The sequence below is a fragment of the Temnothorax longispinosus genome, chromosome 5 (genome assembly GCF_030848805.1).
Source record: "Temnothorax longispinosus isolate EJ_2023e chromosome 5, Tlon_JGU_v1, whole genome shotgun sequence".
NCBI lineage: Eukaryota > Metazoa > Arthropoda > Insecta > Hymenoptera > Formicidae > Temnothorax > Temnothorax longispinosus.
The window spans coordinates 22,420,804-22,434,873 of NC_092362.1; the positions used below are offsets into that span (position 1 = coordinate 22,420,804).

Sequence of the window (14,070 nt, forward strand, 5' to 3'; positions counted from 1 at the left end):
CGAGAACTCCCAAATTAGTTATGTTCTTTTTGCAAGAAGTACTCAATAGAAAAATTCCATAAATGAGAGTAATGATCCCGTGGTTAAAGTCGGTGACGATGGATTGAAGGGTGAGTGAAAGAGAGGGTGATGATGGCCGAAGGAATCCAATTGCATCATGAAACGGTGCGTTGGAGAATATAGTAGGTCGCCACCCTAATCCTTACGGGCTGCTGTGTACTAGGTGGCGGGGCACGTGGTATTTCCCGAGCTCGCCTCCAGCCATACATCACCGACTCTGACGTCGCTCCCGCTTTTCTCCCAGTCCCAATCCGTAGACGAAACTCACGCCCTGTACCGGAGCGACGGATGCCGAGCGCGCATTGTTTCGACCAGCGTCATCCATGATTATCACGGGCTTTAACCCCTCAAGGAGCAACCCTTTTGGTGTACGCGCGCACCATTATCCATTGCATTGATATATTTCTGGAATCCGGGATCCGGGTATTATCGCCACTTGTATTTCCGGTTGTATAATAGAGCGGCACTTAATAGAGCTCGTCTTATAAGTAGTAATAATCTTTAATTTTATTACGTATATATATCTGATATGTATTAAATTATATTTAGTATATTGAATACGTCTAAATATGTATCGATTAAATCTAAAAGTGAAATTTTATCTGTTTTATAATTTTTGATGATTTTTTTATCTACAAGTTCTATCATCCAGAAGATATAATTATTTTCTAATTTTGTAACGCACACATATGCACATATCTTCAAATATTGGTGACTATCGCGTAGTCACCGCGATCATGGAAGTCCGTACTTTTCTCGTAGAAAGAATGTCAGTGACCCCCATCGAGTGACCCCCTCGAAATTCAGAGGGTGTCTTCGACGATCAACGCGTCATCGAGATGAAGTAATTTACAGGAATGACAGCGGAGATACTCGATGCTTAAGGACGAAATTAGAGCTGTCGTCTCCCGCTACATCACGTCTAGACTATCATGACGGCAGTGAAAGGGGTGTCGCGTCTCTAATCGATTTTATTAGATTCTACGAATCAAATGATTCCTTGGCCTCACAGCACGAGGTCTTTATCTAGTTGATCAGGATTAATCCGATTCCGATTCATTATATCGAGACATAATACTCGTCATACTGATGATCCATATCCCATTTGAGAAGTGCTAGTTATAAGACGTAGAAGTTAAACGTCACGATGTTTCTTAAATTATTTTTATTACGAAATAATATTTTGGTAATAAAAATGTATAATCCTGAGATCTCCTTTCGTAATGATATAATGCCATCTTTTATAAATTTTATTCCACCTTTTGTTCTCTCTCGAAACTGTCCATATGTCTGTAATACACCAAATATTAGTTTAGTTAATTATCGTAAGAAACTGAAGATTATGGACACGATAAGGCACAGGAAGCAAAAACAACGGCATGGATACGCGGTAATTTACAATGAGGACCGTTACGAATGATTGCGCGGCAGGAGCGGTCCGTGGGAGGTCAAAGGACGAGAGATTCCTTCATCCACTTTCTGCGGTATGATACTCGGTGGTGGTTGCGCGCCTCGGTTAACGCTCGGCGAACTGAAATAGCGAGCCAGCCGACCGCGAATATCCTTGATTAAACGCAAAAAAGCCTGGAGACCTACCTCGCTCGCCTTGCGCCCGGCCCCGGCCCCGGCCGTGGCTGCGTTTTTTCGCCACCCTCCGCCATCACGACGGTCGGGCTTGGAGCGCGGAATTGGATTGGCCGCCTTTTCTCTTCGCTCGCTATCCCACCCCCGTGGCTGCGTCTCTTTCTCGCTCCCGTCGTTGCTCGACGGAAGAAACACCGGCGGTTTCGGGACATCGGGGGGACTCGATTAGAGCAGCTCGCGACGGCCAGAAGTACCTGGGCACGTTCGTTTTCCAACCCTCGTTCCCTCCTAAATTGTTGTACACTGTCCAGAGTAATCTTTCGTGATAAGAGGTGCGCTAGCTCGTTGGCAGGATCTTGAATGTGTGTATCTTTAATCAAGTGCTTCCGCGTTTCAACCGAGTTTTGCTCGTCGTGCGTGATGCACGGCTTTGGCTTTTTGTATCTGCGGAGTAAAATACATTTTATGATGAGCGTCTACCGACGAACTTTTCTTTCGATGTTTGAAATATCTACTTACTTATATAAATTATGATTCTAAAATTATTAATTGCATAATAAGAAACGTTAATTATATATTTCTATATTTTCTATATGCTCTTCCGGTTTCTTGAATTTTTTTCTCTAACTATCGTAAATAAATATAAAAAAACATTGATGAACTTCTCTTCTTTTTTTATCGTCATAATTTACAACTTAAAGTTCACGCGTACGTTAAAGAATTTCACCTAAAGTTCTATGAGCTCCGCGAAAGAAATTTATACGCATTCACATATGCAGTTAGTAATACAGAGTATACAGTTTTGTAAATTTAAATGCGTACCGCCCATGACGAATGAACGGCGGGGTAGTAATGTTCACAAAAATATTCAAGAACTGCGACGAGAGATGCCGCGCCCATGCGGCATTCTTTTTTTCGCTTTACTGGAAAGCGGAATGCGCAAACAATGGAGTAGTTTTCCTGACTTTTCCAGAGGTTTTATACACTGTGAGATCTACATGCAATAAGATAAAAAGCCGGACTATTCGAGTCTCAGTTCAAGAAAAAGTCCGATAAAAAATTTTCAAGCCAAAAAGCCAAACAGTCCCTCCTTACATTGAAAACTGAAAAACTCTTTATCTTGAAAAGTTTTTATCCAATTTATCCAATTTTTTTTTCTTTAACTGATTCAAATATCCCATTTTTACTCTGTATGCATTTTCTAGCGGTTTGTCGGTAACCGGGGGGTCGCAATAATTTATTACTTTATTCCAAATTGTCATTGAATTTTCAATGAGAACGTAGCGCGCGATAAAACGCAAATGAAGAAAAACATGAAATTGCGAAAACGCTGAAGCTCTCTTATATTTTAGCAGGAAAACATCGAGGCACTCCTCTCCCGTCTCTCTGAGAATCGACTGGCGAGCTCCCGCTTAAAGCCACCCTCTGCACCCCGTAAGTACAGAGAGACGGGAGAGAGAAGACGAAGTGGGTGGTACGGTGTCGCGGAAACGGCCTGGAGATTAGCGTTAATTACAGAGTTGAGCCGTGGCCGGGGTTGGGACGGGGCTCTAGGTATTTGTCACTCGGCACTGCTCTCGACTCCCGCTTCTCGTTCTGAATATTAATAACCCCACCGTCCTTCTCCACCCCCGCGTCTCTCTTACTCCCGCGACATCCGATGAATTGCGCGGCAGACAACGCTACTCATTATGCTGACTGCTTGATTTCATCATCCTCGACGGCACGAATTAATCGCCCCGCTATCGAGATCAGGAATAAAGAATTCCGTCGGGTATTAACGGCGCCTTTCGCCGTTGACGGTCGATGCGAACCATAAAGAATACACTTTGTTAATGTGTTGACGAACCCAACGCTTTTCTGAAGCTTTTGTCCACAAAATCTTCAGAGATTAGATTGTATCAGCCGATATAAGTTTTATATATGTATAACAGTTTTATATATATAACAGTTATATATATAACAAAGATGATTAAAACTTCTTTGAATTAATAACAACATGAAGATACTCCTATATATAAATAGATCAAATATGTGATATTTTAATATTTCTTATTCCTATCGATTGAAGAAAATGAAGAAATGTGTTGATGTTGATACAGATTATGTGAAGTAATGTTGAAATAATACTGGCCAGAAGAATCTCTCACGTGTTGCATAATGCATTAATGCACAACCAGCCGTTGAAGTTATCAATCTCTTCCAATTGTCGGAAAATTCAAGACATTCGCTTGAAGCAAGCTGCATTCTCTTCCTTTTTCGTTCTCTCTTAAAAATAACCGTTTTCCAAAAATTGAAGGATCGCACTTTCAACTACGACGTTTCCTCTTCTCACGAGCGATGTCGATCAATCGATATCACCCATTCCCGTCCTTTCTGTGGTCGGTCCCTCGATGGCGGTCCCATTCCCGCGCAAAACGCTCAGATATTCAAAGTCGGGGAATAGTTTATTCATGGCCGGCTCCGAGAACTTAGAAAGATATTGGAAGCGCCCCAGGAGAGAGAGTAAAAGATGTAGAGAGAGACAGAGAGGGAGGGAGGGAGAGGGATAAAGAGGTAAGAGGGTGATGGCGAGGGGGGGAGGGGGGGAGAGTAGAAACGGGGAGCGAGAAGGCCCGAGCGACGGAGGAAGAGGAGCGATATTGGTCGGACGGAAGTGTCCCCTCGGGAAAACGGGAGGAGCGTCGTCTCGTCCCCGATCCGATAAAACGAAAAAGGAACCCCCCTGCGGCATCGCCGCCACCACTCTCCCACGTCCGCGTGACAGCGGAGTTCGCCAATAAAATTCAAATAAACTCCGACCGTGCATACTAAATTATCACATCTTCCATTACCCGGCCGCGTGTCCATCCCAGAACGACTTCTTCTTGGGGCGGCCCGGGACACATTCGCACGATCGCCGTGCGAAATTCCGATATTCCCGACTCCTGAACGAGAACGCGGTGGAGGGGGGGGGAGGAAGGGGAGGGCAAGGAGAAGACCGTGGATTCTATAGTTTTCCCGTTTTGGCCGTATTCCTTTTTTCGTTCCCCTTGTCAGAATAGCGCAATGCGACACCTCACTCGCGCAAATGTGGCTATCGGTTTTAATTTCACTTCCGGTGGGACGAAGGATGCACCGCGCGGGATGATATTCAAGTAGTTCGAGGCGATGTAACGCCTGCAATTTCTCAGGATCGATGTCGTTGTAATCATATAAGCCATCTTGACGCCGGTGGATTTCTTACTAAAGTATGATACGTCGAATTATGAAAGAGGAAGACTCTTTTTATGGAAAATAGTACACCAGGTCAGCAGTGCGCTACTTTTTGCGCAATTCGTGATGGACTTTTCTCTTTAGCAATAACTTCCACAAGGATTTGATTACTGATAAAATCCTTAAAATTCTTATAAATGATTTAATTTGCTAAGAAAGAATGTTGGCTTCTCAAACATAAAGAAAATTGATATTTTTATATTATCTTTGTGTATATAAGAAAGATAACAGCTTTCTGTACATGTTTAATTTCCCTAAAACACTGCATATGTAACGGTGTATATAGATAACATTATTGTAAGTGCTTTTGGAATAATAGCTATATATATATATATATATCAACTTAATAGTTATCACAACAATGTCATTAGTGACACGTTCGATCTGTGTTATACCCAGGCGTGACTCGTCGAGGGTCCAGCGGCAGTGATGGAGGAACGAAGAGGTCAGGTGGTCTTTCCCAGGAACGCCCCAGATTTCAACATTACTCAAGCTGGATCAACCTGCCAGGGAGGAGGCCATTGTTCGCTCTTACGCTCCGGGCTTTTCTTCCGCATCGATGGTACACCATCGTACCTGGCTCGGTTATCGAGCTACATAGCGCTTTTTGTTGCCGTTCTGTCTAGACGTCAAATATCTAGAATATTTTCGCTGCATAGAAACGTAGAAGATTGCTGCGAGAACATTACGCAGATTTAAGGAGAATAATTTAAGAAAGATTTAATAATGGAATGTTTATATCGAGAATATAAGAAATAATCAGACGAAATAATTGATTAAGTATATATACTCTGTTGTCAGTAAAGGCTTTTATATTTCTCGAAGATGATTAATTTATTCCGAAACATGTATTAATCGCTTCGACATGTGTTTCTTTTGTTTATGGATTATGGCCGCGAATATACGGAGATATAGTTAGTATCTCATAATTATCGGGCTTAACGTATTTTTCGTTAGAATATAGATGGGTTAACGCAGACGAGAATCGTCTGAACAAAGTTTCCTTGGCGGAAAACAATTAGTAGCCTTAACTGTTCTCCGCACCCCCCGTAAGCTTATCTACGCCCCGACTATTAGTATAATCGCTGGAGGCGACCCTTAGCTACCCCCTCGAGCCGTTCGCTTTAATTCTTACCGAGTTAAGGCCATCCCCAACGATCTGCAGCACTTTGCACTTTGTTCAGCACCACGCCTACAATTGAGCATTGAACATCGACTGCAGTTAAGGCGTGAAAAGTATAATTACTCAGAACGATGGGATCTTCCTAAAGGTGATTTGTTACTCACTATTTGTGGAGCTATTTCAAGTGCGGAGCAATAGTTATGATTACGCTGCAGTGTAAAAGCAGCATATACATAGATATAATGGATTAAAAATATATATGTAATAATATATAAATTATCGAATATATTTTATTATACATTAAAATATTAGATATATTTGTTAGAAAAGTAAAAAAATTAATATTACGACATTTTAAATCCATAATGTTGCTACGTATTGAAAATTATTAATATTTACATGTTATACTTTTAACATAATTGCATGTAGGGTAGACCGGGGACAAAAGTAACAGGGTACAGTTGTAACATCGTGAATATTTCTTAAACTATAAAAGGTACATGTGTATGACCGCGAGGCGAGATCCGCTAGATAGAGCGGCATTTGTTCCTTAGTTCATTGCCGCCCCTCGCGGAACGTGCACGTGTGCAGGAGAAGAAGTTACTTTTTTCCTTCCTGAAGTAAGTTTTCTTACGTGCATAAAATCTGAAATATTTTTCTTTTTTTATGCCGAAGGTATAAGGTTTTATTTTTATATGTTTTAGTGATTATTTATGTTGATGATTTGCATAATACGATTGACTTTCATCCAGATATTTATGTAAAAAATTTACTTCGAATCATAAAATATCATTAGGGGACAATTGTAACATCAATGCCTGGGAACAGTTGTAGCGTTACAATTGTCCCCGTTGCTCGGGGACAACTTCAACTTAACCTAATCTTTTAAATATATATGATTATAAATAATCTTTCAGTTGAGAAAACAGTATTATTTGTTTTTGTTTGCTATAATGTAAAAATACTGATATTGTCATGTAACAAATTATTTTATCATTAAAGTTGCATTTTTTATAGAAAATTCGTAAGATTGATTACATAAACCTACTAAATAACCATTATTTTGTTTATAGATGATGTACAATCGTTTATAGATGTGGTACAATCGTTCCCCTCTGCTGTTACAATTGTCCCGGGGGTTGGGACGGTTGTAACAGTATTCCTCATATTCTTTAAACAATAATAACTTTTTTCCTAGTTACATTACTGAATTCAGCACAAAAAAATTTTGTAGTCAAATAAATACTACATCTAAAGGTACAGGTCTTTTTTACGTACATATTATATTTTAACTGTTATAAAATCTTAAACTCAAAATGTTACTTTTGTCCCCGGTCTACCCTATAAATTTAAAAATCTGTTACTTTTATTATACGTTATATTTTTAACTCTTCTGTGTAAAATTCCAGTTTTTTTCTAATTAATTAATTTAATTAGATCATCTCCATGTAGATTAATTTTCTCTTGTGAAATTAATTCACATAAGAGTTGGCTATACCATTTTGTTTCGCGAGTAAAAGCCGTTCCATTCCGTACGACAGTTGATGCGAGCCGTTAGTCGATTAATCCGTAAACACTCCGAAAAATCGACCACGAGTGGATTTCGCGTTTCATCACGCCACCCACCCATCTGTGCGCGCGCGTTGCTGCGAAATCCGCGATGTTTCCGGAGGGGTCGGCGACAGGGCGTTCTGTTTTTCGATACATCGGCAATAAACGTAACGTTCCGCCGCGTGTCTAATTGATTTGCAGCGCGCACTGGGGGGATGCGGACGCGCGAGAGAGGGGTGGTTATACAACTACAACGGAGCGGGAGCGCGAGCATACCGGGGAGCGGGGCCTCGCGCGCCCACCCCTTTGCATTATGGATGCACCTGATTTCACACTTGTTCGTCCGCATCGCCCAACTCGCTATAACGTCTCCATCGTATAAACGGGCCGCAATTTGCCGGCCCATTGTAAACCGCCCCCTCCGGCTCGATTCACGGGTAATAAATCGTGGCTACCGGAATACGTGGTATACGGGGAATTTATGTTTACGGTGGCCATGCGCGTTTTGCCACGGCCGAGGAGAAAATCCTCCCCCCCCCCACCGCTCCCTCCTAACCCGAGTTGGCAACGTGAAATCCGTTGCAGCTGTCGATTATTCCCGATTCTAGTCGTTGACAATCCGTTCGTGTCCCATTTCGCGAAAACAGAATTTTATTTTTATTGAAGATCTCTCATCGAAGAAAACTTGACGCGGACGAAGTGCAAAGTAGTTTGAAAAACAATTTAACGTCAGTGGCTACGTTTACACCCTGAAATTAGGCCGCGGCCTGTACCCTCAAATTCGACCAATAGTAATTAGGCTATTTAGCCCCCGCCTGCTGTAAACAGTTGATAGACGACCGGACCTGGGATCTTCAGATCGAAGCATGCTACGTATTTTAGTGATAACCCGACCTGAAATCGGCCGTTATCATGTTGCGATTGTCTGAAACGCGCGATCAAGCGCGAACGCGTCCTACGCGACAAACGCGCTTCATTTGCTTGTTCGGATTCGCTGCAATTCAGGGCGATCCCAAATACGATCCCGTCAATTTTTAGGTTTCTTTCGGTGTAAACGAAAGATGACTAGACCTACTTCGGGTCACAATATAGGTCAGGCCGCGATCAGGTCGCTGGGTGTAAACGTAGCCAGTGAGATCGTTAATGCTGTTTTTGCAGATCTCAGATGCTTTTGAAATTTCTCTTTAGTTTATGGCAACTGCATCCGCTTTTCGGTGCAGTTTTATCCAAAGCTGCTGTACAGTTTTTAATACTTTATAAAGAATAAAACAATTTTAGTTTTTCCTCTGAACCATATTTGATTCTGTACAATTTGTAGTTACAAATGCGTTTAAATCGCTGCCTGAAGGATTTAATTCGTCAATTAGAGGCCCCTTCGAGCGTGCACATTAACCGAACGTCCGAAATTGGCCGTGTAACATGCACGTATATGTAATCCGTGCCACGTGTCAGTCGCGATATACCGCAGGATAGCGGTATACGAGACGGCGCGAGACGCAACGCAACGGAACGCGACGCGACGCGACGCCCGGCGTCCCCCCATTTCTCCCGAGGCGTCCTTCAGCCTACAGCCTACAGCCGCAAACCCACTTGAGCCTTCCGTCCGTTCGTTACTGATCATTCAGTGCCAATTTGTCCAGTTACCGAGATTAGAAAGCGACTTGAAAGCGATGCTAATTCGAGAGCCCGGCGGTCCCCCTTCCTCCGCGCTTCCGTCTCGCTCTCTGCTTTCTAATTTACGATTCACCCTCGCTGACCCCCGTACTTATTGCTTTATACTCCGCTTTATGCATTACCATAACGAACATCGAACATACCTGCCGGCCATGCCTGATTTCTTTAAAACAGCAGTATTTTCTGTGATATATATAGATATATAAAATGACATAGACAATACTGTTTTATTTTTTATTATTATATAAAGAGGAGATATGTATATTACCCAATAAATCTTTATGCTAAAAAATATTAGTAATATTATATTCTGTAATATGAATGCATTCAGGAAATACTGTAGAATTTTTAAAGCATTTGTTAATTTCTAAGAAAATCTATATGGTATGAAAGTCGATACTTATTAAATAAAGTGAAACTACTCTATAGGATCTTATTTATAGAACAATTTGTGTGTGTGAATTCGAATTTCGTAAGAGTCGATATTTATTACATGAAAATGTTAAATCTATCGAGGATACAAATTTGACAATACATCAAACAAAATCTCGATGCTGATATTTTCAGAGTAAATACCCTCGACCTGACCTCATACTTTCGTTTCTTTTTAGATTGTTCTTTGAGCTGGATCTTTCCATGGCGCCGCGCATATATTCCTCACCGCGATCAATTCGAGAGCGACTAACGTGCGTGCGCGAATACGCTAAAAAGGACATCGGTGGCTTGACATATGGCTGGCGAAATTGCCGGCGGGGTGGCAGTAACAATATTTACAGAAGGCCCCTCCAACCCCCGGTGTTTTGTTAAGACTACGCGCGCGGCGCGCCACCGCAGCCCTCGGGCCAAGGGTGTCACTTTACCCCGGTAATCCCCCGTAATACTCTTTAGCGATCCGCGCCGCCAAGCGATATTAAGTCCCTTACATCCAATTTCTATGGACTTACACCTCTTGTTCTTGAGACGATTAGCATTTTGATTGTAGCCCCCGCGTGCAAGAGCCGACGTCTTTGCCGCGCACTTTTCGATTCGCGGCTTACCTTACTCGTGAAGTCGCAAACCCCCGAGGCGGAAGTAATCGCGCGATTCTCGCGCGGAATTACACTCCGGCTGATTTCCATTACATCACACCGAGTAGCAGCGAGTAATTGAAATTTTCGACGAGGGAACTTTCGCGCGTCGTGCGCGAAGGGAGGGAAAACTTGCGAGATGTCCTTTATTTGGAGAACCGTTACCTTCGCGTTTCTCGTTAACGCTTTGGAGGTCAATTGGAGGGTGAAATCCTGGAATCGTTTTCTTCGCCGTTTGAAGTTGAACTACTCTAGGATCTTATTTATAGAATAATTTGAATTCGAATTTCGCGAAAGTCGGAGATACGATCTTTACCGAGAGATATATCCCGTAGAAGTTTCTACAATAAATACAGCGTCAATTAACTTTTAGATTAAAATTGGCGTAAGGGAAAATACAAAACGTAATGCAAATTGCTCAAGAATTTCAATATATTTATAATATTCGCTCGTACTATCGCTTTAGGAAGTACTTAATTTTTTAACGAAAACTTATGTGGCTTAAATTAAGCTTTATTTTAAAAAAAGCACTCGTGTTCTTAATTTATTACGCCAATTACCGCAATTTGTTACTCCGAGACAATCATAAAGATTAGAGAGAAAAGAGTGCTGATATCTCTCTGGAGTATCCCATAAAGAAATGACACACATTGACTTGGAATCAGGAGTAGCACGCGGATGAAATATCATAAACGAGAGTAAGCAGCGATTTTCATTGGGCGAACGTATGCCCAGCGGAATCGCGTGTAATCGCCACACACGCGACACGCACGCACGTATGCACGCACGCACGCTCGCACGGAAATTGGGGTCGCGCTATCGCGAAGCACGGTTAGCACCGAAGGGTGCGCGATACGTATATTTGCCTTTGAGCTCGACAATCACGTCGGGGTGGTCCAAGCCCACCCCCCGGGCTCCGGGATTAGCGAGATCATAATCAGCCAATCACTGGCGGGGTGGCAAATATGCCAGCGAGGTGTCAAATGTCATCTCCTGCGGGACCGAGGGACCTGAATTGATTTCTTCTACGGATACGGACGCGGTACGGGGTACACCGTCCTGCTGGTACAAGAATACGATTCTAATGAGATTCGAGTTTTCGAAAGCGGACCGAATTAAATTATATCCAACGGCTTGGCCTTCTGGCTTCTGTTTCAGAATAATGATTTGTAGATGTACCGAGTACATTCAAAATACACATATAGACACTTATCAAATAACGCGATAAATTCAATAGGATTGCAGGAAATGATAATAATAGAATGTTTAATATTATATGAATAATGTTTATTTCTGTCAATGCGGATTAATTTTGATCTCGGTTTAACTTACTTTTTATCTTGTTCTATATTTCTTGGAACTAGAAGAAAATAAAAAGTAAGTTAAACCGAGATTAAAGTTAATCTATATTCGTAGAAATGGACACAAAATATATAAATCAAGGATTGTCCTAAGACCCAAGATTTTATAATTTTTACACGTAATGCAACGCAATAATGTTCGATTAGTAACTATTCGTATTCTTTTAAATTATAATTGGCAGTTTTGAAATGCTATGTAATAATCGTTAGTTGATGATGATGGGATTGAATTAGCTCATATCAAGGTTTACGAGAAAGCAGGTCATGTTTTGCAAATGTAAATGGCTGCTTGCAGCTTAGCTTGCCTCCTCAGTTTGTGGAAGGCACGGAAACGGATGCGGAGACAAAGTAGCTTCGCGGGATGCTATTCCAGCGGTACAAAGCGCCGCCGCCAACTCGAATGAGGGCTGTGTGTGCACACGGAGGATTTGCAACACACACTTCAGTGCTTCAATCTTATTTTTTCATGCGCATAGATTTTTATGTATACCTATGTAAGATTATATAATACCGAATATGTAATATAATAATGAATAACGTGTTATTATGAAATTTTAAGAAAAATAATTTTATACGAGGCTAACGAAAAATGAAGAAAACGTATGCAAATTAAATTAATATATATATATATATATATATATATATATATATATATTCTATATTACTTCTATCATATTTCAAAATATATATTTTTTGAAAAGGAGAAAAAAAACAAATACTTATATATATATATATACATTCGATTTTATCAGAGATAATTAAGATTTGTAATCTTATCCTAGAAATATGCTTCACCTAGAGAACGCTCGAGATAGGTATTTCACATATTACCGGAAGAGATAATTTCGCTGATACCAATCGCTCGCGAATCTAAGCTGAAGACACTCGCACGTTCGCTACGTCAATCTCGCTCTCATTCGTGCGCGTTCCACGAAGCTGGCTTTCCTGGTGGAAGCGTCACGTGAGAAGAAAGCGACCACGAACTTTCCACGAACGGCGTTCCCGCCCTCAGAAGCGGAAAAAGCACGAGGTAAAGCGGCACATTACGCTGATACGCGGGGCGGTAGTGCGGCGCGAAACGGCCGCCGTCGGCGCGGCGATGAGAGAAAGAGAGACGAGAGAAAAAATTAGATCAGTCATTAAGCGGAGAACGATTTAATGAAGATGACCTCATACGCTCCGCGGCGGAGTTTATACAGCCGTCTAAGCGGATTCTCACGTCAATCGCTGGCCGCGAGTCAAGTGGCGAGAATTGTCGGCAATTGTTTCCGAAATCCCGCGCAGATGCGCTCGCGCTCTCGCTCGCCGCCGCGCCGCGCCGCTTGCGCGCGAATACCCTCCCGCTAAACCCGCTATTGCCGCGAGAACGTATGCGTGTACATACGCGTGTTTGCGCGAAAGAGAGACGCGGAGGTGGAGAGCTGGAGGAGTAGCGGGAGCGCCGCGCCGCGCTGATCCTGATGTGTGAATCACTCGGCACAATTACGGCAATTACCGGACCGGTCGCAAGTCAGCACACTATCCGCGTACGCGGCCACTTCGCCGTTTCCCACGCCCTCTTCCATTCACGCTTCGCGCAAATCTTGCGCGAGGGCTTCCCTCGGCGCGGCCAACGCATCTGCGGGTGACCGGCATGCACGCTGCGGAATCGCCGCGCCGGTTGAAAATTCAACAATTTCCTTGCCGTGATGAACTAAGGATGCTGAGAATATCTCGAAAAACCCGGCTGATGTCTATCCCGATTAGAAGCACAAGTCTGCAAACTATCTATGGTAATGTGGTACTTCCTTTACGAGGTAAAACTTACAATTGCTACAACGCGCAACGGTGCCAACGGTGGTTAGGTTAAGTTAGGTGATAGCCTGAAATTAAATATTCATTACTTTTAACAACGACCATGTAAAAAGTTCTTCGAGATTGATATTCGTAACTGAAGAGTATCAATTGTTGCTAGTACGATAATATATAATTTAAAGAAAATAGATTTTGAGAAAGTTTTAACCCTTCGCAGACCGCGTGCAATGGGGCTTTCAAGACCCACTCGATATTTCAATTTCGAATTTTACGGAGATTTTACGAACTCATAAAAAAACCTAAACAAGATCAGGCGCATATATATAACGGTATAAATAGATTCTTAAAGCCTTTGAAAGTACTTGAATTTTTTCAGATTTTTTATGGCCATTACAGCCTGAAAATCTTAACTGGCCCTAAAAGACCCAGGTGTCGACGAAAGTAGCAGAATTACACGTAGTCTGCGAAGGTTTAAAGAAGATTTCAAAGAGACAGAAAAATTTGCTGAACGAAAGCTCATTTTCTCTAGGAAAAGTCTGAATTATTGTGGATTGTTTGTTGGTGGATTATGATGTTGTTGATGAAGTACCTTATGAGGACT

The 14,070-nt window shown here is 42.1% G+C and overlaps 1 long non-coding RNA gene across 1 annotated transcript in view; it reads right to left on the reverse strand.

Annotated features, from left to right (window-relative positions):
- Positions 1-1,389: 1,389 nt before the first annotated feature.
- Positions 1,390-14,070, reverse strand: part of LOC139812997 (uncharacterized) — a 29,553-nt gene continuing 16,872 nt past the window's right edge. Inside the window, exon 3 of the long non-coding RNA XR_011732008.1 lies at positions 1,390-2,088. This is a non-coding gene — a long non-coding RNA (uncharacterized lncRNA). The remainder of the gene's footprint in view (positions 2,089-14,070) is intronic.